The sequence below is a fragment of the Melospiza melodia genome, chromosome 4 (assembly GCF_035770615.1).
Source record: "Melospiza melodia melodia isolate bMelMel2 chromosome 4, bMelMel2.pri, whole genome shotgun sequence".
NCBI classification, from domain to species: Eukaryota; Metazoa; Chordata; class Aves; order Passeriformes; family Passerellidae; genus Melospiza; species Melospiza melodia.
This window is the reverse complement of record NC_086197.1, coordinates 71,528,223-71,552,336: the sequence shown is the minus strand read 5'-3', so window position 1 is coordinate 71,552,336 and position 24,114 is coordinate 71,528,223. Positions and strand designations below refer to the sequence as shown.

At 40.1% G+C, this 24,114-nt stretch overlaps 1 long non-coding RNA gene across 1 annotated transcript; it reads right to left on the bottom strand.

The window, feature by feature from the left end:
- Window positions 1–2,896: 2,896 nt before the first annotated feature.
- LOC134418087 (uncharacterized) lies at window positions 2,897–24,051 on the bottom strand. Its single transcript, XR_010027685.1, has 3 exons — window positions 23,953–24,051; window positions 8,674–8,770; window positions 2,897–3,421 (listed from the first exon to the last, which is right to left on the bottom strand). It is a non-coding gene; the product is annotated as an uncharacterized LOC134418087 (long non-coding RNA).
- Window positions 24,052–24,114: the final 63 nt, after the last annotated feature.

Genomic DNA, 24,114 nt, shown 5'->3' with positions numbered 1-24,114 from the left:
TTTCTAAAACACTTTTCATTCAGATAGAGGCAATAAATCGATATTTTAATATGGATGGATGGATGGATGGATGGATGGATGGATGGATGGATGGATGGATGGATGGATGGACAGATGGATGGATGGATGGATGGATGGATGACATTCTTGTTCTTTCCCTGTGCCATGTACCCTCCTCACCAGCTGCAGAAGAGGGTAACAGCATGTGGAGAAGTGCAGCCGCTCGTCGCCATCTGCTGCTTTCCATGCCCAGCATGGGCACCAGCAGACATAGTACAACATTTCATTGCCCTTTAAAAAAGTGGTTTTGGGAAGACTTCCTGCACCACAGATCCTTTTATCCAAACTGTACCAATGAGCATTGCAGGGGCTGGAAATCCTAGTGCAGTTAGGCGAATGGAGTCCCTTTTTAACATGTTAGAAAAACTTCAAAATGTGCTCATTGCCATCAAGCTTGAGCAGGTCTGGTTTTTTTGAGGCATTAGAACCCAAAGTCTCATTTTTAAAATCTACTTTTCACTGTTTTCTGTTTATACCATAGTGTCAGCTGGCACTCAGGAAATCAGTATGGCTGAGGAATTGAAGAATTATCCAATAGCAGCATAATCTCCAAAGTGTACTTCTAAACTTATGAATCCAGAAACTTTATCCAACTAAAAAAATCTCAAGCTGAAATCTTATCAGTTGGTTTGGAGTTTGACACTGGGGCTGTCCTTTCCCTCCTTTGCCCTGAAATCATCCCCACAGAATTAGTTGCAGGTCACTGGCATTGGAAATGCTGCTGCATGCTGCTCCAGCAGCCCTATACATGTCTGGACTGGCAAGAGAGCCAGCCAGCATCCAGCATATTGTGTTGTCAAAACAAAGCAAAATAACTGCAGTGAACAGTCTTCCCTGCTCTGCATTTTTTGAATACATTTGTACTCCAGGGAGCAAATGGTTTTGCAAGATTCATATTCTTTTGCATGTGTGTATCCAATGAAGTGAACAGTCTTCCTGGATTACTTGAGCGTGTGCTCTTACATGTATATATGTGCCATAGGCAGTCTCCCCTGCTTGTCCTGCCATGTAGGCTGCAGATTTCCACTGAGGTGCATGGCTTGTGCCGAATCAAGCAGCACATGTGGTGAGTGGAACTCAGACATCTGCACTCCAGGAAGATGGTGGCTAATGTTGCTGAATTAAGTTGCTAAGCACTGTCCTTGTTAATGACTGACTAGTAACACCAAAAGGGAAGTGTTCGGCTTTGGCAGACTGCCACAGGCTGCGTCAATCAGGCACTGAGTACACAGAGGGCTTTTAGGCCATGCCAGATGTCACAGGCAGCCCCCCCGCACTGCCCTGGTAATGGATGAAACTGTCACTGCATGGCCTGATGTAAATACCATGGGAACAGCAGAGCCCTCAGCACCAGGGGCCTGGGTTCAGAGCCCCTGGAGTCCTGGGGGTGACAGGGAAGCCTCTCTGGGTTCAGCCCCCTGGTACAGTGTGATGCCCCCTCGGGCATCCCATGCCGGAAGCTTCGGAGTGGCCGGGCCTGAGGGAGGTGAGCCAGGGCCCCTGCTGTCATGGCACTGGGGAGTTGCTCTACTCCCTTGTCTCATGCATCTACTGAGGCATTTATTAGCACCATCACTCGCCACCTGCATAAAACTGAACAGACTATTTGCAACCTTCTGTCTCCCAGCGGCTGGCCATCTTCAGAACACAGAAGCCCATCAGACCATTTCCTTACTCAGTAGCCATAAATCTGCTGAGTGATGATGGCACACATCAAATCTTATCAGAAGAAAGCAGAACTGATACATGTTCTCCTCAAATGAAATTTAAAAAATATTTCTTGTGGGTGTAGACTCAGCAATTGGTGATAGGTTTTGGCAGCAGGGCTCCATCTCCTGGTTTGAGGAAGATATTGTCCGACATAAGGAAACAGCTCATTTTCAAAAATACTTGAGAAATTAGGAAATTATTGACACACTGGAGAGATACTGAGATGGGTTAAAGATTGATGCAATTTTTCATTTCTGAAGTACAAAAAACATTACCAAGATTTTATGATAATGTATGCTGCTGTATGTAGCTTCAGGCTTGCTTCCTTGAAATTAAATTAAAACACTTTGACCACTTAGGATACTCCTGCTGTCACTGAAGCAGTGTGCTAAGCTGGAAGGGACTTCATTTCCACCTGAGTTGCTGTAGCTGAATTTTAAAGGTCCCTTCCAACCCAAACCATTCCATGAGTCTATGAAAACACCTCAAAGATGCATTTTGCTGTTTTTCTTTTTCTCAGACAAGGTCACTGGGGACATCATCTTAGATGTGGGAAGTGGAACAGTTGCTCCTCTGGGATGTACAATTTTCCAGACCACTGTCATCTTTCTCTACAGAATTCATCTCACCAGCTCTGTCCAGACATGCTGGAAATAATGACCTTTGACACGAGTATATCCTCACTAGCAGTCATTCACCAAATAATTTTGAAATGCTTTCTTATTGGGTTTTTATCTCGATCAAATGAAAAGACTAGGAGAATACTTTCACATATCTAGCATCCACACACTGCTCAGGGACAGACAGACAGCAATGTGGTCAGTTCATGGACCCAAAGCTGACTATCCGCATAGGAATTGTCACATTTCCCTGCACTGCCTCAAGGCAAAGCAATGAAAAACAGCAACGAAAAAAAAACACAGCAGAGCAATTTGGGCAAACCTCTCTAACAACAATCCTTTCATGGATGTGAGACCCAGCTTTACTTGCAAATACTATTTTCATACTAGCTTCATAAAACATACCTGGAAAGTAGAATGAAGGTCAAACCTTGAGGTGATCTATAAAGGGAATGTTAGTAGAGGAAATGTAGCACTTGCAGTGAAATGAGTATGATCATCGGCTATGCAAGAAAGCAGAAATCACCTCACATAAAAGTCCTGCTTATTATTTTCAATTATTGAAGAGAAAAGCTTTTGAAATACTGAAGTAGTGCATTGAAAATGCAAATAATGCATCGAAATATTTTTATTTCAAGCTATGTATTTAAATGATGACTTACAGTGCAGTACCAGAGAAGGCATCAAGTAAAGTCAGCACTCATCACAAGTCAGCATTTACAGTTACTATTTGAAACACCAGTCCAAAAGGCAGAGCATATCAAGGAAACATCAGATTCCTATTCCACAAACTATGCAGTCTGAGCTTCTCTGTTGTCTGTTGCTCAAACATCCAGAAAAATCTTTTCAGTTCTTCCTGTACAATATTCTAAGAGGTCTGTCCTTATCTTCCCACTCTCTCTGAAGTCAATGGAAATCTACTTTGCAGGGGTGATGCATGTAGTCCCAACTCTTCACAAATGCCACTACCAGCAGAAATTGTTCCTCTTCTGAGCAGATAATACTCCACATGGATCTGACATTTTCAAAGGCTGCAAAGGTAGACATGCAGGACTTAAGGACCCTGCTTTCAATTTACCCTGTCCTTTTCACTGTCTCCTTGTGAACATCACACATTTTTCATACAACAATAGGCACAAAAAAATCCTACCATTTTCTGTCATGAGGTGCTTTTTTCTCTATGTTGCCTCATGTCTTTTCCCCAAAGAACATTATACCTGTCAATGGATGACATAAACATAACTGATGGTGGGATGTTGAAAGGCAATTTCAATGTAAATGAGCTTCATCACAACTTTCAAATGTAGCAACTTTCTTGTGTCAGTAATAAATGACAGGTTGCTCTGCTCAGTGATCTCAGTATACACTGAGGAGTGTTGTGCCAATGTTAAGTGTGTCCACATTTCAGGCATTTTGCAATGCAGTAAAGTGACCCTTAAGAAATACTCTAACATACCCTTTTGATCAGTTTGTGGCATCTTTGATTCAGCCATGCAGCATTTTCTGCTGCATCATTCCCATAGAAACATGAAAAAAGCATGGGAATGAGTTACCATATAGTCCTTTTTTCTCTTCACTCTTTTTGTTTTGGAGGATAGTACTTGTGCATATCCAGGTTGCAAAATAATTTGACAAAAACAGTGATTTTGTAAAAATAAATTAGGCATAAGGCCAAATGGAGATAAGAGTTTGATAATAGCTTGAAATCAGATAGCCTTAGATTTGCCTGCATTTAAAGTGGCAAACAAGCCTCTGGGAACCAAATTCTCCCAGTTTTGTAAAGGCAACATTTTATTAACTTCACACCCTACACAACTTCCAGATATTAGCCATGAGAGTATTGTGCATGAGTACCATGTTCCTCCATATTAATCCTTTCATTGGAGCCTAGGCTGGTGGCTAGTGGCTCCTTGCTGCTGTGACTCTGGGAGCTGGCAGGGCTGACTTTAGCAAAGCTGTGGCTGAGAACACGGGTCAGCACCCTGTGGAGGACAGTAATGATAAAGCAAGTGGACAAGGACCCCACAGGCAAAGTGGGTTTTGACCTTGGCTGCCACCAGCTGCCCACCACGCCGCTTTCTGACTCCCCCTCTTTAGCAGGACAGGGAGAGGAAACAAAATGAAAAACTTGTGTGCTGAGATAAGGGCAGGGAGATCGCTCACCAATTACCATCACAGGCAAAACAGACTCGGAGAATATAATTTAATTTTCTGTCAGTTCATGACAGAGTAGGATACTGAGAAATAAGAACAAATCTACAAAACCCTTCCCCCCACCTGTCCCTTCTTTTGGAGCTTGACTTCACTCCCAATTTGCCTTCCTCCTTTGCCACAGTGGCACAGGGCACAGGCAATGGGGGTTGCAGTTAGTTTATCACATGCTGCTGCTGTTGCTCCTTCCCCCTCACACCCTTACCCTGCTCCAGCACTGGGGGCTTCCCACTCAATGGTCTTACATGAGCTACATGAGCTAGTCCTGCATAGGTCTGTCCCTTAGACTGCAGTTCTGGAAGAGCTACTCCAGCATGGATCCCTTTCCATGGGATCAGTTCTCCAGGAACAGAGTGCTCCAGCATGGGTGCCCTGCCAGGACCCTTCACTGCACCCTCCTCCATGGCATCTCTGCCTGCTCTGGCATAAGGTCCTCCACAGGCTGCATGTGGATCTCTGCTCCACTCTGGACTTGCACAGACTGCAGAGGGGCCTCACCATGGTCTTCACCAAGGCCTGCAGGGGACTCTCTGCTCCAGTGCCTGCAGCACCTCCACATTGATGTCTGCAGAGCTGTTTTTCTCATTTTTCTCATTTCTTTCCATTGCAGCTCTTGCTCAGCATTTTTTTACTCTTTCTTATCACAGAGGTTCTTCCAACATTGCTAATGGGCTTGGCTTTGGCCAGCAGCAAATCCATCTTGGAGTCTGCTGACATAGGACAGTGCTGGTGTCTTCTCACAGAAGCCACCTCAGTGGCACTCCACTACTAAAAGCTTGCTGCACAAATTCAAGAAAGAGGAAACCACTTCAGTAGTCCGCTGTCATGGTAAATGTCAATCAAACCCAGAACCACCATACATAAAATCTGCTTATAATATCAGCTTTTAGTCAATGTTACTAGTCACACAGACCTGCAGCTGATGTTATGAGCTGCACATCACTAGATACAGTGAAAAAAACAAGATTCAGCTGAGCAGAGAGCTGGAGACTAAATCCTGAATTTTCAGAGAGCAGTCCATGCTTCAAGACAGTAGAAATCAAATGTACCACAAATTCTCCCACTTCATTCCCTAATTATATTTCTAATTCATTTAAAACTGAATTCAGAAAACTTTTCTATAACTATATAATGCTTTATGTCGCCTGTAAAAAAAATACTGCTTCTTTTGTGATAATTGTTTCTTTCTTTACTTTTTCCCCTCTTTTTTTTTCACACATTTTTGTATGCATCCTTTCTCTGTACAGCTTTGAAATGCAGCATGAGATGCCGAAGAGCAGTGAGGTCACAGAATAATAACTTCAATTTTCCTGATTTTTTTTAGTATTGAATTTCAGAATGTGCATTTTCTGTTGTCTTGTGAATAATGAAATTCAAGAGAACTATTTTAAAAAGATGGAGAAATCAATAAAATGTTCTGGTTTGTTCTAAAGAAAGCTGCATCTGTGAATCACCAAATTTCCATTTTGTCCCCAGACTACCATTGCTTGCTTTTCCTCCCTACCACATATTACTCTTTGGTGTCTCAGGTGTACCATAAGGATCAGTATTTGTTTCCTGAAGGTGGGAGTGAACTTTTTAATCCTCAAGTTGCAAGAGGTGGTGTATCATTCATGCCTGTGTTACCTAAAACAGTGTTTCTCAAGCAAGGGGCAGGGCCGATAAGGATGTGTGTCAGTCCCCAGTGCAGATAGACAGCACCACACAGTAGCTGAAAGCTTTGAGTGGGTCTCTGAAGATTTCAAGGCAGACACCATCCTGTTTTTTTCCAAGCATATTCCCCAGTGTGTCAGCTGTGGCACTCTTAAATATAAAGGTATGGATCAAGTTCTATTTTCTGTTTCCCCCTCCTAATAGCTGAATTATTATGGGAACACGTTGTGAAAATTACATCTTATTAGTAACTTGCTAAAGGAATGAAATTATTGCCTATAAGCAGCTAATTCCACATCTTCCACTCTGAGAGTGGAAATGAACCCCTGGCCAGGCAGAACAACATCAGATCCCACCTGGCAACAGCTCTCTCCCAACTACTGCATGAATTCATCTTCTCAGAGGGGATTTTGGTGTGCAGTAGTAGAAACTGAGGAGCCAATGTGCAGAAAACAACCTTGTCACAGAGAACAGCACTCACAGGGGTTGCTGTCATTTTTCAAGCCTGACTTGTATTAAGTAATTTCAAAGGGCAGAATTTGTTCTTGTTTGCATTTAAATCCCAAGGTGAATTCCTGCTGAGTCCCTAGATGAATTTGTGTTCAGCAGACTCTAGATCTGGTCATGGCACTACACTGGGGCCAGCAGTGAGCTCCACACCATTCTCTATTTGCAGCACTCCTGGAGGGCCCATTGGACGGAGAGGCAGCACAGGCTCACAGCTGCCACATGTGCTTCCAAGCAATACCTTTAGCACCATGAATAACTATTTAATGCTGATGAGCAGAGCCCTCAAATCTGGGTGTATTTAAGGAGAGGAGAGAACCTGTATTATTGCAAATAATAATTCAGCACCAAAATGAAATTAAAAATAAAATGTATATTGTTGTATACCCAAGGGAAATGGTATTGTCAGAACTAAGCTGACAACAGGAAAATACAGCTACAGAATGTGTTCTGTCACATGGTAGGTAGCATGTTACTGCATGTCCAAAATCCCAATCACAAACAGTACCAGCTATTCCTGTTCCCCCACCATCCTGTTAACAAGAGGGAGCAAGCAAGGGCAAGTCTGCTCAGAGCCTTTTCTTGTGAAGTCTGCAGAGCTGCAGCACAGTGCTGGTTCAGTGAGAGCATGGCCTCCTGGCACAAAGCACCAGCAGTCAGGACAAGGGGGCTCTGCTTTGCTCATCTGGGCTGTCCATAGGCTTCCAGTGGGCAACCCAAAGAAAGGCTACTGAGGAGGAACAGGGCTCTTAAAACATTTCCCCTGCTCCAGTGGAGTATTTTTAAATTACTTCATGGCCAAAGGAACACCAGATGAGTTTCAAAAGAAGAGATGAATGTTTGGGGGAACACTTTCTATAACACTGTAAGTGTAGCAAGAATTTTCTACTTTTTGGCAGTTGCTGACATTACAGGATGAAAACCTCATTTATATTATGAAAAGTCTTGGTTGGGTAATACTTTAAAATTAAAAGAATGTATATAAAATACAATAATTTCTGTCTTTGTTACCTTTCATAGTATTTAAAAGGGTATCTATTACATCATGGTGGATACCATATTAATTCCTCTTACATTAACATCAAATACTGCATTTTTCTTTAAAAATGACTGATGTCCAATTAAAAAGCTGGGGGGGAGGGGGCCAGACTCTGCAAAACTAAAGAAAACTTAAAGCACCATTACAGCTGATATAACTTGCAGAAGCTGAATAAAATCAATAAATAACATAAATTTCTAAGCTCAAAATAGCTCAACTGCTGCTACAAAAATATTATTAGTGCCTTCTGTTTAACAAAGGCACTAACTTAAAGATATTAAGGCTTTACTTAAAGATATTTCAGGCATTTTCTTCTTCACTGCATCATCAGTGGCTATGCATGCATTAGTCAAAACTTAAATAATCTTTCCCCACAGTCTGTATCAACTTCTGCTCTTCTTCCTCCCAGAGCATTTCAGTGCTGGAATGTTACAAATGGTATATATATGCTGAGCTGCAAAAATTATTCTGCTAGAAAATGAGGAAACCTCAGATTTAATGAGCAGATGAATTTTGTCTGTATTTGAACTCTTCACGTGCAAATGCTTGCATGGGATTTCAGCTCATTCAGAAAGAGGGATGAGTGCCAGATATGTACCTCAGCTGCTGCATGAGATGCAGTATTTTGACCTCAAGCCCAGTTCCCCTTGTCACTGGCTGCCAGGTCTTTTACACAAGATTGGACTTTAGAAGGTGAGTCCCAGAGTCATAGAGGTCCTACTCACTTCAGGGAAGACAGGATGCTCTTACCATAAGCCAGGCTGCAGTGGTAAAGTTTTGTCACTGGTGTGAGTCATGTGAAATTTAATTTATTTTATTAATTTCAACCTAAATATGTTTCTATTTTATCTTATTCATTTTTTGAGCACTTACCTCTGAAGCCTGTCTAGTGAATTTTCAAATGTCAAACTCCCAAGGCATCTTGAAGGCACATGGTACAGACCACTCAGGATCAGCTGCTAGGACCTTTCTAGTACAAGCAAAATATTAAGAGTTTAAATCAGACACAAATGATCACACTATCAAGGATTTCATGTAACTCCCCAGCATTTCTTGCTCAGGCTTGAAAATTATTGCTTACTTTCCCTTGTGTTCTGAAGACAAAAACTTGTTGAAAACCTGTACTCTCACTCCTACTGCCTGCTTTATCGAAACACAAGAATGGCAAAGTCAGATGCATGTTCACAGAGTTTTCCATCATAAACAGTTATCTTCCTCATACCATTTCTAGACTGTGTATTTGATTAAAGACTGTTATTTCTAAGAACGTGTAAGTTATCAGCAGCTGAGATGAAAAAACTTTTATGCCCAGATTAAAAGGGGAGGAAAAATCCATGAAGCTCCCAAATGTTTAGCAAAGTTGTTTTACACTTCATTTTCTCTTGTCAAGTTTAATCCAAATCTTACTATATTAAGGGTTATTAGCATTAATTTCCAGGCATGTGATATAAATGAGGCCTAATCAGTTTCTATGCCATGTCACCTAGCATTCATATGCAAATGTGCCCAGATCATTTAATCATGAGATATTGTCCCTTAATCAAGCTACTGAAAACAGAAACACTGCTAGAGAAAGGAAATTATCCCCACAGACAAAAGAGACATCTTTTTGATCACAATTATTTTAATCTCTCTCTCAAGAATTCTTTAAGTTATTTTAGGAAAATTAGAAAAGCCAATTTTCTGTGGCCTTCAGACTTTTTCCCTAAACATTTTTTAACCTGTTCATTCTTTTCTTTGGCCCAAGTTCCCAGATCAAAAGGAGTTTGATTTCTCCAGGCACAACTCTGTTTGCTGTGGACCCTGGGGTTATACAATGTGCAAGGGAGGTTATCAGTTACTGCTGCAGTTAAAATGAATTACCATTCATTTTAGCATTCATTTTTACCATTCATTAATTAGCTAATCCAGTTGTTAAATAGCTGCTGGAATAACAAATAAAACATTGTTTAGTAAAGCAAAATGTTCAGAATTCTTTCTTAGTTTCCACAAAATTGAATTTGTTTCTAGACTTCATTATCAGAACAGAAAAGCAAGAATCACTATGGAATTCTATAGGCTTTGTTTTGGATTCATCTCCTCTAACCTTGGCCAACTCACATCAGCATTTACATCTGAGCTGGTTATGCAGTGTCTCTCTCTCTAGCAGCAAGAAACATGCATTCAGGGAATGCAGTTCATTGCAATTTATTTTATACACTTACATTTATACTTGAGTGAGAGAGTGATATCCTAATCAGTAAATATTTAAAACTATATCAAAACTGTCTCTCACACAGACACAGAAGCCCTTCATATTAGAAAAACTAGGACCTAAAATCCAGAATAAGTTCAGATATTGAGTATCTTTAATCCACCTGCAATCAATGCATTTTGATAGATTCCTAATTGGAAGATCACATCCTTTTCCCCCATCAGATGCCTCCACTCCATGCAGGATTGATGGCCTTGCATTGAGTGACTGAGAAAGGGAATACAGGCTATGTGAAAAAGTCAAAATCCTTGGCATTATACAACATTTTGATAATTTAAAAAAAAGCAATGTGGTACACGGGGAATTATTTTTTTAAGCTGTTGAAAGGTTGCAAAACACATTTTTAAACAGTGAGATGTCATTAAGGGCATATATTCTTAAGGCCATGCTAGGGTCAGTTCTTGGCCTTTGCATTTTTATTAATGCTCTGGAAGAGATGAGAGAATCCTTACTGATCAAAGTGTGCATGTGACACATAAAGAGGGTACACTGAAACAAATGAGCTGATAAGCTGATGCAAGAAAACGGCATGTGCATCAATACAGATAATTGTAATTCAACAATATTCAGGAGTTACAGACATAAAGAGACACTGTTGGGAACAGTAACTGAAATGATTGGGGCATCATGTCAGTCAAATGGAGATTAGCTCCTTGTGCAGTATGAAAAAGGTATAACAGCAAAATAAAATGCCAATCATGTCATGAATTAGCAGAACACCAAAAAGCGTTAGAAAGTTATACAACCTGGGACTAACAAGCCTTCTTCTGAGATGCTGGTCAGAGTCCCAGCACCCACAGCTGAAAAAGGAATAAATAGGGTCTCTCTGGTTCAAAGGTGAACCAGGAGAAAGATCAAAGGATTGGGGAAACTGCCATGGTGGAAAACTGAAATTCAGTCTTTTTATCTTAACAAAAAGGCTAAAAGGTCTCCTAATCACAGCTTCTAATTACCTCTAGGAGGAATAGAAATTCAATAATTGGGGCTCTTCTGTCTCAAAATCACAATCAGAACAAGATGAAGTGCCTGGACGTTGAAAGCAGAGACATTCCAAAACAGAAACTGCATGTATTAGTACTATGAAAATTAATCACTCCAATAATTTAACAAAATAATGATAGCTTGTTCATACTACAAATATTTAAATTGGGATTTTCTAACTTTTTAAAAGAGATGCTGTAGTTAAACTAAACCTAATTCTGAGAAGAACTGACCTATGCTACACTGCAGGTCAGACTAAACTACCATTTCTGAATTTAGGATCTAGAACACTGTTCTTCATTTAATTGCTGAATGAGGCCTCCGTGTCTTATTTGCAGTACATTATCCAAAACCTCATACAGTTACAAAATGTTCTTTTTTCATGGAATTTCTTTTCCTATATTGTTAAGGTGTGGCACCAGCACCAACCTGTACAGCAGGCCAGTTGAAGATGGATAAATGGAATTGTGGGTATTTTTGGAAAAGAGCATGAATATGAGATTAAATTTGAAAGTACTTGTTGATTTGGATGCACAATTTAAAAGTTTGCACTTGATCTTTGAAAATATCCTTCACTTTTTAGCACTTCACATATTGAAAGCACAGCTCCTACCAGCATCAGTCATGGCTCTGAAATGTCAATACTCCCACAAACCAAACCCAAGCAATTCACATGGAAACTCAGAAATGAACATGACATAGTGACTACTTGTGTATGAAAACTTATTTCAAGTTATTCCTGCAATAGAGAACTGCAGGAACTCTGTATCCAAACCCACTTTGAGACAACATTCAAAGATTTAATTTTGTGATCAGTCTTTCCTATTCTGAAATCCCTTTCTACAGACCATTTTGTTCCTGTAGTGTAGAAGACAGGGATAATAAATAGCAGTCCCCTTCACTATACAAGCCTAGTTAATCCTTGGAATACCCTGTCCCCACAGTCAGTCTCATAAAGGTCCTATGAGAAAATTATCTATAAAGAGATAGTAAAGGTACAGTATAATGCACATATATCCATGATGCCACAGAAAATTTTTCTGGAATTCTGGTATTTCTTAGTTATCAAGAGTTTGAATTAGCAATCTTGGTGGTTTTTTCCTGTTTGCAACAGCTCAGTTTTAAAAACATCAGTTCCCTCAGTTCTTCTATTATCTTTTAAGCAGAAAAGGTATCACTGTCATTTTACCAGCTGGTTCCTCAGTAGAGTAAAGATTTTTCAGACCCAGCAGACCCAGCAGAATTTTTCCATACAGGCTAGAGCAGGAATGAGCTCACCCTGGGCAGCTGACATCCTTCTCTATCCCCACATGCTTTCTCACTGAATTTCCTACACAACTGCCTAAGCAGAGTGCTCTGCTACCATAGATCACTCCCTCATGAAATGTGGCATGTCCATCCCTCACAACTCCTCTGGCCCAGACCTTCCCTAGTTTCACTCATGACTTCCTATCCCTGCATGTGCACGGAGGTAGGGATGTAATAGTGAGCTCTTGCAGGTGCAGAAAGAAGGGGAAGGATCTTCTTGGCATGTGTCTGCATGCAAGAAAGGTAGGACAAAAAAGGGAAGTCCAAAGAAAACAGAGAGAGAAATCTGAAGAAACAGCTTCTCTGGACCTGCTGGTGCTTCTCTGCTACAGAGGCAGATGTAGGATCTGAATCAGAGACCGGCCACCAGAGCTTTGTATGAAAAAAAAAAGAAAATTCCTTTGGCTGTTAAGGACATTGTGATGCAGTGGGTGCCTGGAGCAGGCTGAAGGCAAAGCACAGAGAGCAGAGGCCACCGGGTGGCAGCCACCCCTGCAAGCCAAGCTCTGTGCTGTGTCCTGGAGCAGAGCAGCAAATGCTCCCCTAAACAAGCCGGGGCACCCACTGGGCTGGTGTGCATGGGCAGCACTGCAACAAGCTTGGGAACACCAGACCACCCCACCGTGCTGGCTTCACTCTCCAGATACACATTCCTAACTTGACTACTTTACAGGGTACATAATTCTTTTAATAGCATAGGGATGCCTGTGAGAAAGAGATTTTCTCTAATATGCAGGGAGTATATTGTGCCTGACTAATTTATTCGTACTTATTGACAAAAGGTTTTATCTGTGTTTTCTATCAATTCAATTACAAATCTCTGTAAGCTTTGACTCATGGGGACCCATATAATAGTTTGATGAATGATTCTGTGTTTTCTGATAAGGCAATGAAATTTTTTGTAGGATGTAGTAATTCATTTCTTCATAATTAATGGTTTACAGACAACACATTACAGAAATAACTGATTGTTGATCAACAAATATATAAAGGTGAGGCAAAGCCTACATAAGCTGGCAGTTATGAACTAGACAGTGTCTTTGTAACAGTATCAAATCCAACACAATGTGTAAAATTAAATTATAAATTAATTTCCAAGCAGTCTTGGTCCTAGATATTTAATGCCTGTGGTATCCATCTGAGACACCCCTTCCTCCTTCTGTTCCCTGTGTACACTGTGGTGCCACCCACTGTATGTAACACCTGGCCTCACAGACTGTGGGACTGGAATTGCTACAACTGCCTTGTCCTTCATCATCACCTCACATGCTTGGTGATTTCCAAGACCCTTCAAGTGGACAGTACTGACTGGAGAGTTGGAGGGATGGCTTGGGTATGCATTTGCAAGGGAGAGGCAGTCTGTGTCAGGAGGGCAGACGCTTCTCCCCAGAAACATTTCCGTGACATTGCCTATCTAATGAATATGCCATTGGGTCATTCCATGCTCAGTACTCTAGAAACTTGTATTTCACTTAATGACACTGTGAATATCAGTCATTATCAAAAGTTTTTATTCTCTACTTAGATGCTCTCAAGGACATAATGTTTCTTCATCTTATTTGCAGAAAGGTCAAAATTGTATTACAGAGGATCCTGCTTGTATTCTGTTTACATTTAATATCTATTTGGATAAACTAAAAGTACAAACTGTGGCTGACAGGCTAGATAGGACAACAGATGTTGATACCTAAAAACAAAACAAGCTCTCTATAATTGTGCCTTAAAGTATCCAATTGTGTAAATCTATTTTAAAATACTAATGTTGCCTAGTTTCCACCCAGTAGCCTAAGGTAGTACTTCTACAGTTTATTAAGAACATGAGCAAAAACAAATGAAGCCATTTAGAACCTTGCAGTTTCTTGCTACTGGAATATCTCCATAGAGAGTCTCCTTATAATCAGCATAACTATTTGAAATTTGTGCATAGCTTTGATCAGCAAAGATTTTGTGTGACTTGTCATATATTAAAGATGCTTTCCATGGCAAGTGTTTGGCCCCTGTGCCATGGGTCAGCTCCCACTTGTATTCTGAATATAATGGAAGGTTTAACACTTGAACCAGGCCAGAACTCCCAAAGCTTGGTGGTGCCCAAAGGAGATAGGATCACATGCCTGATGTACAGGACAAGCTGTAAACTCTGTGTTGCTGAGCTAGACACAGATAAACTCCACTGACCTCTGTTTCTCACACATTGGGTGCACACCTGCCTGTCTCCTTGCAGGATGTGCTGGCAGGTGCAGACACCACAGCTGCTGAAGTCACCTGCCTCAGGTACAGCAACAAAGTGACACGTGGCCATTTTATGCTGAAGGGTTAGTCAGTTTTGTCACCTTGGATCATGAGGCTATGGACATTCCGCTACGAAGAACAGCCAGCTCCAGAGATGGCCTCAGAGCCAAATTAACTGCTTCTGTCATAGGGTACTCCATGACGTGTGTCAACACAGGGGGGATTTGGGAACCTGTTCTAGGGTATCCTTACTGGCACCAGAGATGTGTCTGATGCTCTGTGCAGGGAATACCTGCCCTGGAGGTCATAACATCAGACAGTCCAGTGACACAGGTCCTTCCATGAAAGTCCCTGGCCACAGCTGCTGGAAGGGTTATTATTTGCAGGCAGTCAGGGCTGAGGCTGAATTTGGGAAGAATCTGTCTGGTTCTGTGCTCAGGAAGCAGTAAATCTATATACTGCTCATTTTCAGGGTGATCTGTCGAGGGCTGCAGACAACTTGACAGGGTCTTATCTACTGTGGGGTCTTACATTGTCTCAGTTGGTGACCTTTATCACTGGGAAGACACTTAACAAGGTAAATCTTTCATCTGATCCATACATAGGCAGTCTTGCCTTTGAACATACTGACTTTTACTGCAAGAGAGGCTTGCCCAAAATTTGATATCTATGAACTAAATTTGGAAGTAAAGGTCATATGTTAACATAAATGCCATCAGTGTAAGGGGAGGACGTGGTATAAGGAAGATGCTGGAAAGTTAAGTTTTAAATCTCATTCACTACATTATAATTACTTTTGCAATCTGCTTATAATAGTACCAAGACATAATAAATACTAATTTTAAGTAGAATAAATAAATAAGCAGTAAGATAAGTATTCTGGGGAGTTCACTGTAAAACTGTAATAAAAGGGAATTGAATGCCTGTGATGGGGCTTCAGTATCTGATTAAGAAACCTATCAGCAGTCATTAGGTCTCTGTCATTCCTCTCAAGACTAGAAAATAAAACCATTTATTTATTCAGTGGCACAATGACTTCTTCCCTAATGATCTTTAATGTGAGTCCTTTCTGACATTCTCTGATGGTTTTAGAGCACTAGCTGTGGTAACTCCAGGTCTTTTCTCCATGTATCATCACAACTGATTCAGTGACAATCCGTCTGTATCCCTAGTTAGAGAGAGTCTTTCTTTTTTCAATCTGAAAGCATTAATAGCCCTTATTTACACTGAAATTCATCTGCTATGCTGCTGTGCAGTTATTCAGATGGGGTCTTCTCTACCTGTAGCATATTGTGATGCATAGAAGAACCAAGCTAATCCTATTACATCTTTGTACAGACATGATGTAAAACACAGCAGAACCAAAGATAAGAATTTACAATCTAACACACACTATAGTCATTCAAAAGACTAAACATAATGTAACTCCAAGAAAAATATCTCTCCCTCTTCTCTTTCCTTTTTCTCTTTCCTTTTTCTGTTTTTCTCTTATTACCTGGTGGATTTCTTTTTTTTACACAGATTGTGGCAGAAAGGGATTTTGTATTCAAAAACATCATCAAGTTGTACTCAGTATTGCCAAATATTTCCAGTTTAACCAGCTGTATTCCTTCAGTAACTTCATATGGACAAAAATGAGAAAGAAACTCCTCTCTATTCATTGTACTGTTAGAACAAATATAAGGGATCTTCATGAGATACTGTATTTGAAATTAAAATCTCTATAGAGTTCTCAATGGTTCGGTTATATTTTTTTCTCTATAGAGTCCTCAATTATTCAGTAATATACATTTTTTGAGAACACTAAAGAGTTCTCAAAAAAAGTATATTACTGAATAAAAATATAACCAAACCATTAATCATAATTGAAATGTTCAAAGAATTTTTATATTGGTTGCATGAATTTTTATGAAGAACTGTTATCTTGTTAATAAAGATTTTAAAATGCTCTAAAGTTATCTGAAAAATAAGGGAACAATCAGTCCCAGCAATGTGTGAAGGACACTCAGCTGACCCCATACTGCCATGTCTCTGCCACCTTCAGGAAACTGCTGTTCCTGTTGTAGCAATGCTGAATGCTGCTGATTTCCCTTATGCAGGTCATAACGCCCTAGAAAGCAGAACAGATATGCTGTTATTGGGATCAAGACACTGACTAGGTAATGAGTTTTCCCCTCTTCTTTTACTGAGCAATAGTTTAACATAGAGAAAAACAAGGTGTTAAGTAGATGAGAATAAATTCATGGTCACACTCATTATGATGTCTTAGGAGATTCAGTGCTAACACAGCCTCTTCCCTCTGCTATCTTGGCTGCCTAGCTTGTAAATTTGTTATGCAATTTTCTTGGGTTTTGATAATTTAACTTCTTATGACAACAACTGAGCAGGTCTTTTACTAAATTTGCAGCTATACCATTGTCTGAAGTTCCAAGGACCTCCAAATCATGAAGCACTGGAAAAAATCCCTAAATGTATCAGATTCATCTGAGTGTCCCTCACTGATTAGAAATCAGTGCACAAACACTCACTCATCCTGTTCCTGTCCTGGTGGGTTCTACATGCTGGCTGTGTAGTCATTGCCTGTAGAAAATGAAATGGCTCTGCTGGAATATCTGAGCTCTCTTCACCTGAGAGTGGTATGATCAGAGACTGCCCTTGCTTGGGCCCAATAGTCTGGGTTGGATTTTACCTTCTCATGACAGTAGGTGGTGGATTAGAATTTAACCCTGGAGCATACACAGAGCATTCTCAGAGGACCTAAACTGGATTTCAGCTTTAGGAAAACTTAAGTCATTGATGTGTGGATATTTGCAATTTAACTCCTTCTTGAAGCCTGTAAAGATGCTCTCACTAAGATGTGGCCAAAAGTCTTCAAACTGCTAGAAATGTGGTAGTTGACTTAATTCAATCAGATCTTCTTGTCAATGAAACTTGAGTGACAAGTCTCACAGCAGCACCCATGACACACTTGAGGAAAGAGATCCTGGTATCTCTGGCCAGTACAAAAGATGCAGTGCTAAAAAATCACTACCTTCATCATGCCAGGGCATCTAAACAGCTTCAACGAGAGAACAGATTTGTTCTTCTGCTAGAGCATGCCCACCTGATGGACAGGCAGAGCTCCCATATTAAAAGAGAAACATTCTGTTCTGATTTAAATAGCTTCACTTAATCATTAGGGAATTGTGAGATTAAATAAATAGATGCCATTTGGAATATAAATGGTGGAGTCACTTTATTTGTTCCCTTGTGGCAGAGTACATCTGAAAGGATCATAAGTAAAGATAACATATCTTGAAATTCCATCCTAATAAGCAATAAATTACCATGCTGCAAGCAGGCTTTCAAAGTACAATTCACACAATTTCTCAGTTCAGCACACAGCCAGATGCCTTGAAGGCCAAGTAAGACACTTTAGAAGCAACAGTAGATGGCAGGCCATAAATGGCCAATAATGAGAGAATCACATGAATCTCTGAAAGTAAGAGTAAATTAATTTTAGAACAGTAAAAGTTCTGAAGCTAAAAAGCATTTTTAATACTCTTCTGTCAATCCAAAGACTCTAAAAAAGTTTATAAAACCTTTCAGTGGGATGAAAGAGCTAAATAGGAAAAATCATATGCTCAAAAATAAAAAGGTGGCTTCAAAATATAAAATCATACTACTTGCTACAGCTTTAATTGTTAGCTTCATTTTTTAGTTCTCTCAACCCATTTCCTACTGGAATATATTCAGAAATCCTGGGGCTTCCATTATTTCCATGTCTAGTAGGAAAAAAAATACAAAAATTAGGAAGATAAAATAGACACAAAGGATTTGATTGAGACTGCACTTACAAGAAGGGCACAGCTGCATTTCCTTAGGTAATTCTGGTATAAATAGCTGAGTATAAATGCTCACAATCGCAAAAAAAAGATAAGTGTTTCAAAAAATTATCTTTGCTGAAATTGGCTGCTTCTCAGCTAAGAAGCAGTAAGTAACTGATTTTGTGTGCCGTCTTAAGACTTAGTTGGAAGTAACCTGGAATGTCTTAAATCTGCCTTCAGGTTGACAATTAACATGAAACCCAAACAGAGTGAAGATACCATGCTTAACGAAGAACAGAAGCTTCTTTTGGTTCATCTCAGAAAATTTCCTTCTGTTCTTTCACTACAGATAAAAAAAAAAAAAAAACCAAACACAAACAAACCCTAACACCATGATATCCAGCCTATAAACCTTTGAGCCTGAACATCTTTCACACATACCTGCTCTGTCTAGTGCTAAATCCCCAGACAGAGGCAGTAAATGAACTGCAGCTCACATGAACTGTTCAGGCAGGTCACTCACTGCTGCACTTGACAAGTGCCTTCCTTATCAACCATGTAACCACCATTTAAATGAGGCCTATACCCAAATATCACAGAAAATAGTCTGATCAAATGCAGAAGTGGAGCTGTTTCTGTACCAGAGGGAACCAGAAACTACAGCACTAGAATTCCTCCATCAGAGATTATGTTGCTTGCCTTCCAGAAATTATTTTTTAAAGCATTTCAGTGTCAAGTGATTATTAAATGGCACTGTAAACACCTCAATTAGCACTGCAGATTTTGACTGATACTTTGTTCCCCATGACACAGAAACTTAGATGAGTCACACCAGAGTGTGAAATGCTAATATAGTTTTATTTTTAAATGTAGCCCAAATTCCTGCTAGTATAACACCTGCAGTTTATAATACTATATAATTCTGTATAATACTGCAGTTCTTCCTGTAAGAATATACTCTTTCCCTTTGAATCTGCTACATGACAGTGACATAAAAATATGTCTTTATGTTACTCATTAAGAATGGGGTGAGGAGATACTATAATCCCATCTCTCCACAATGAAATCATACATACTATGAAAACATTGAAGATCTATGTAAAAGGCCAATGTAACAATGTTGGGTTTATAAATGTTTAACATGTTTATCTGTCTTAGATTTGTACATGAGATTGTGAAAGATTGTGAAAACAAGGGTTCTTAAAAGGTGCATTTAGCCTACTGAAACAGCAAATGAGCCATAAAGTTTTTATCTGGGTGGGAACATCCAAAGAAACAGTAAAGGAGCAGACTTTACTGCCTTCCTTTAGGATATACCAGCTTAGAAAAATAGTGGAGATGTGACAGCTCGGGGAACAAGAGGGAGCATGGTTAAGAATAGTTTGGTATGGTTGGTTAGGCATGGCTTATGTCAAACCCATTTCAGTTGTTGGAAACGTCTAAGTCAGTCCTGACACAGATATTAAAAAATGTGTAGGAGGTTTAGGAAACAGCACCTAGAAGTCCTTTCTTTCTGTGTCTCAGGAAGAGACACTGTGTTCTGAGAGACCTTATGCTTTGACAGAGTAGAATATAATGGAATAGTTACCAGTAAAGACTTCAGCCTGGAGACACTCTAAATGTAACACATGGGAGGATTACCCTTTGTTATCTAAAAATGTCTTCAGATAGATATGTCTTGAATGTGAGAATGATACACAACTAAGAATGGCAATTGGTTTGTCACTTCATTAAGCTGAAAAATTACTTTATTCTGATACTCCTGAAATGTATTACCTTCTCAGGAAAACTGTCCTCATCTAAACTATGAACTTAGAAGGCCACAGGTGGACACTGTCTTATTGATCCATCTGTACCAAATCACAAGAGCTTACTGCCTTTAATTTTTTACCCCCATCAGAAGTTCCCTACCTTGCTGCCTCAAGCAAAATGCTGTTGAAGTGACAGTTCAGCCACTGTAAGTAGTTTCAGGTAAAAAGGAAATCAGCCCGAGCCTTGTTCTGCCTGAAGGATGATGTCAGGGTGCACTCCTACAAACCAGAGTCAGTAGAAAGGAGCACTTCTATCAATCAAGGAGTAACGAGCCCCAAAGACTGTTACCTCTCATCACAAGATCACCTCTGCCAAAGGCTAAGAATGGGCACTGTGATCTGCAGCCTCACCAGCTTCCCAGCTTTAATTGTCCTCTGCAGACTTCAGATTTTCATTCAGCCATGTATGGTACAGCCTTAAGAGGAAATTCAGGCTTTTGTAGACAAATTGTAACCGTGGCTGCCTACAACACTGTGCAGGTGGCACAAAAAAAACCCTGCAAACTTCTTAATTAATCAGGACAGGACCAATAGAGCAGTACTTTTTTGCAGGGACCCTGGCAACAACTGTCTTCATTCCATGTTCTGGTTAGATGTCTAACTGATGCTTTCTCTTGTTCCTAACTCTGCTTTAAAACCTTGTTCAGATCTGCCTATATCACATGTTGATCAATACAGCTTTTTAAAACTTCACAGCGACATCTGCAATTCTAACGCAATAGTCAACGAACAGGGACCAAGATAAGACAAGAAGTTCTGCAAGAATTTTGTAGGAAAAACAGAGACCGAAGAGTAATATATTGTAGGCAGTCATGAGTAGTAAAAACAAGGAAATTCTGCTTTTATCATAATATGTACAGAAAAAGAATGCTTTTCATAAGAAAAAAAACCTTACTTTCTTAGTTGCTTACTCAAACTACCTGACGTACAGCAGAATGTATTTTGATTTAGGATTTCGGCAGCACTCAGTCTTAATTTTGAAATTCCAAGTTAATTTTCATTTGCTGTAATGAATTCTTGAACAGATTAGACACTTGTTGAAGGTACTTCTGTGCTCTTGCTTATTTTTTCCTGTCTCTAAACTGTTATTGAACCCGATGATAAATTTTTAAACTGTCTCCTAATTTATGATGAAAAGAACTTGTAAAGCTTAATTTATTGAGTAACTTTCATTCAAAGAAAGCTTCAATTATTTCGTATCAGCTAGGATTCCTAACAGTCCAAGAACCTCAGTTTTGTACATTTTACAAGGGGTCAGTTGGAGCCCCATGAGACAAAATAATCTGCCAGAAGGCCCTACAGCAAGCTGTCAGAGCTAAGAAAGAATCTAAGCCTCCTGATTTATCAGATCTGGGTTTAGGATTTTTCCAAGCCTCATTAGCCGTGGCTGTTGGACTTTTCACCCTCTCCTACACGGCAGGGCATGGCTGCTTCTTAATGCCATCTAGACAAACAATGATCTTGTGCTTGACACAGGTCTGAGACATCCCTGATCCTTTTGATCTCTCCTCCCTTCTTGTGACATAACATTGGGCTTTTGGTCTCCTACAACAAATCAGAGATTTGTTAGAGAGTGCTGCAAGGGAGTACTTGCTAGGCTTTGCAGGCCCCTACAGGCATTGTGCATGAAATTCAGGCATTTCCTAAATTTGGTGCCTGTTGCACATTTTTCCACTATTTCAGGGAATACCCCAGTTAAGGTGCTTTTCCGATTTAATGTTTCTGTAAATTTTACTCTCGTAATCCCTAGACAAAGCTCCTGCTCCAAGATCTTCATTCATGAAGGCATTTTGTTAAGTCCCTCACACATACACACACTCCCCCTTAGTACATTCTTTACATTATATTTTTGATTCCCACTTGCTTCTATGTGATTTGAGTTTGCTTTACAGGAAAACCATTTATTTGAGTCTGTCCTGAACTGGGTAGAAAATATAAAATTTTATAAAATAAGTACCTTTTTTTACATTATGTAGAGCTTTTTATATCCTGTTTTGCCCAAGAAATGAGCCAATGCAACTTGCAAAATGTACAATGAGTTAGTAAGGGTAGGAAATATAAGACAAAGATGCTATGCTCGAAAGCATATGCTCTTCCTTCTCACACATTTTTAATTCTGGATTTGGATTTCTTTCCAAATGATCAGGCATTGCCATCTACTACAGTTGTTCTAAGACTTTGATTGGTATTGCCTGTTCACTTCACTGTGATTAGTATACCTTTTTTCTCTGCTATAAATAAACTACATTATCATCAGTATTGTGAAAGACTGCTCAGCAATAATCACTATTTCAAATCACATTAACTTTTTCATTTCTTATTGAAATGCATGCAAACAAATGCAGACTTTCAAAACACTATTTTTGAGATGCTCTATAATTCAAACTCTTCTTAGATTAATCCTTCTTGACCTTTTCAAGTCTCTTCTGTCATTTTTATAAGAAATAGAACTGCTTCTGTGTGGGAAGGAGACCTTTCTAACCATCATCCAAAGCAGTGAAGGTGTGCAATAGGCAGCCTGTGTTTCCAAATTATTAACATTTTTCATTCTTTGCCCTTTGTAATTAATTTCTACTGCCATCTTATTTCCCTTTGGTTCTGGGTTTATCATACTTTCATTATCATATTCTGATTTAAATTATTCGTACAAAAATTTTCCCTAAATTTTAGCAACTCAGCACACAGATACAGTTATTGATATAGTCTAGAAAACATAACTGCAGTTAAAACTGATAATACTTTATTTTAATATTGACGACGACATATCATGTTGCTGCTCTTCCCATAGTTTGTGGCTGCACCACTTCATTGTGCATTCACACAGATACACTAAGCTAGAAAAGCAAGAGAAGCTGTCTTAATTTTGAAAGCATTTATGACAGGTACTTCTTCCCTAAAATTATAAATCACTGCAGGCAAAGCAAAGTGGCCATGAAGCCTAACAGGAATAAGTGTGTTGACCTGCAATTCTGCAACAGATTACTAGTAATATTGACAACTGTTATTTGCGTTATATGTTGGGTTTTAATGTGTAGTTTCAATAAATAAAAGCAGCTTAAAAGAAAGTGAGAGAAAAACTTTTTACCAGAGCTAGTAGTGACATGAGACAGGGCAGTGCTCCTTACGAGCGTGGTAAGACAGAGAAGTCGTGAATGTCCCATCCTTGGAAGTGACCCAGGGCTTTGAGCAACCTGGTCTGGAGGGAAGTATCAGTGTCAGTATTGTTGCCGACAGCAGGGGGAGTTGGAACTCAATGATATTGAAGGTCCCTTCCCACCCCAACAGTCTGTGATTGCTCCCACTGTGCATCATCAGGCTAGACTCATCGTTCAGCAAGTGTACAAGCAATCAAATCAGAGTAAGGATTTGGCAGTAGGCTAACTCTAAGCCTGTTTCAGAAGGCCTTCTAAGATTTCAGCTGGAAACAAGCAGTGGTCCGCTGAATTAGTTTTAGGTCAGGATCCGAGCAAGGGTAAAAAATTGAGCAAGAAAAAACCCACTCAGACCCAGAGGAGGCTGTAGGGTTGCACAGCGCAATACAATCTCTACTGTTCCAGACTCTTTCTCCTTCGGGTAGGTGAAGGGCACTGTGCTTTTGGCTACAATTAGGTCATGGTGCTTGTCTACAAGCTGGTAGAGGCTTTACAGAAGCTGTAGCACCTAGCCTTAAGAAGGACTCGTGCATAGTCTTTCCATCTCTCTGTGGAACGTGACTCACTCTGATCAATCCAAGCTTTGCCCATTATAATAAAATTCCCATAACCTGGCTCCGCTGTTCATCTCTCCGTTTCCAACCCGGTTACCCGCCATCGCACGGCTGTGCCGGCAGGCTAGGGGGCTGCGGCCAGGGGCAGCTCATGGCCCCGGCGGCTCCGCGCCTCCCCGGCGGCCCAGGGCCCGGCCCAGGCCGGCGGGCGGAGTCTGC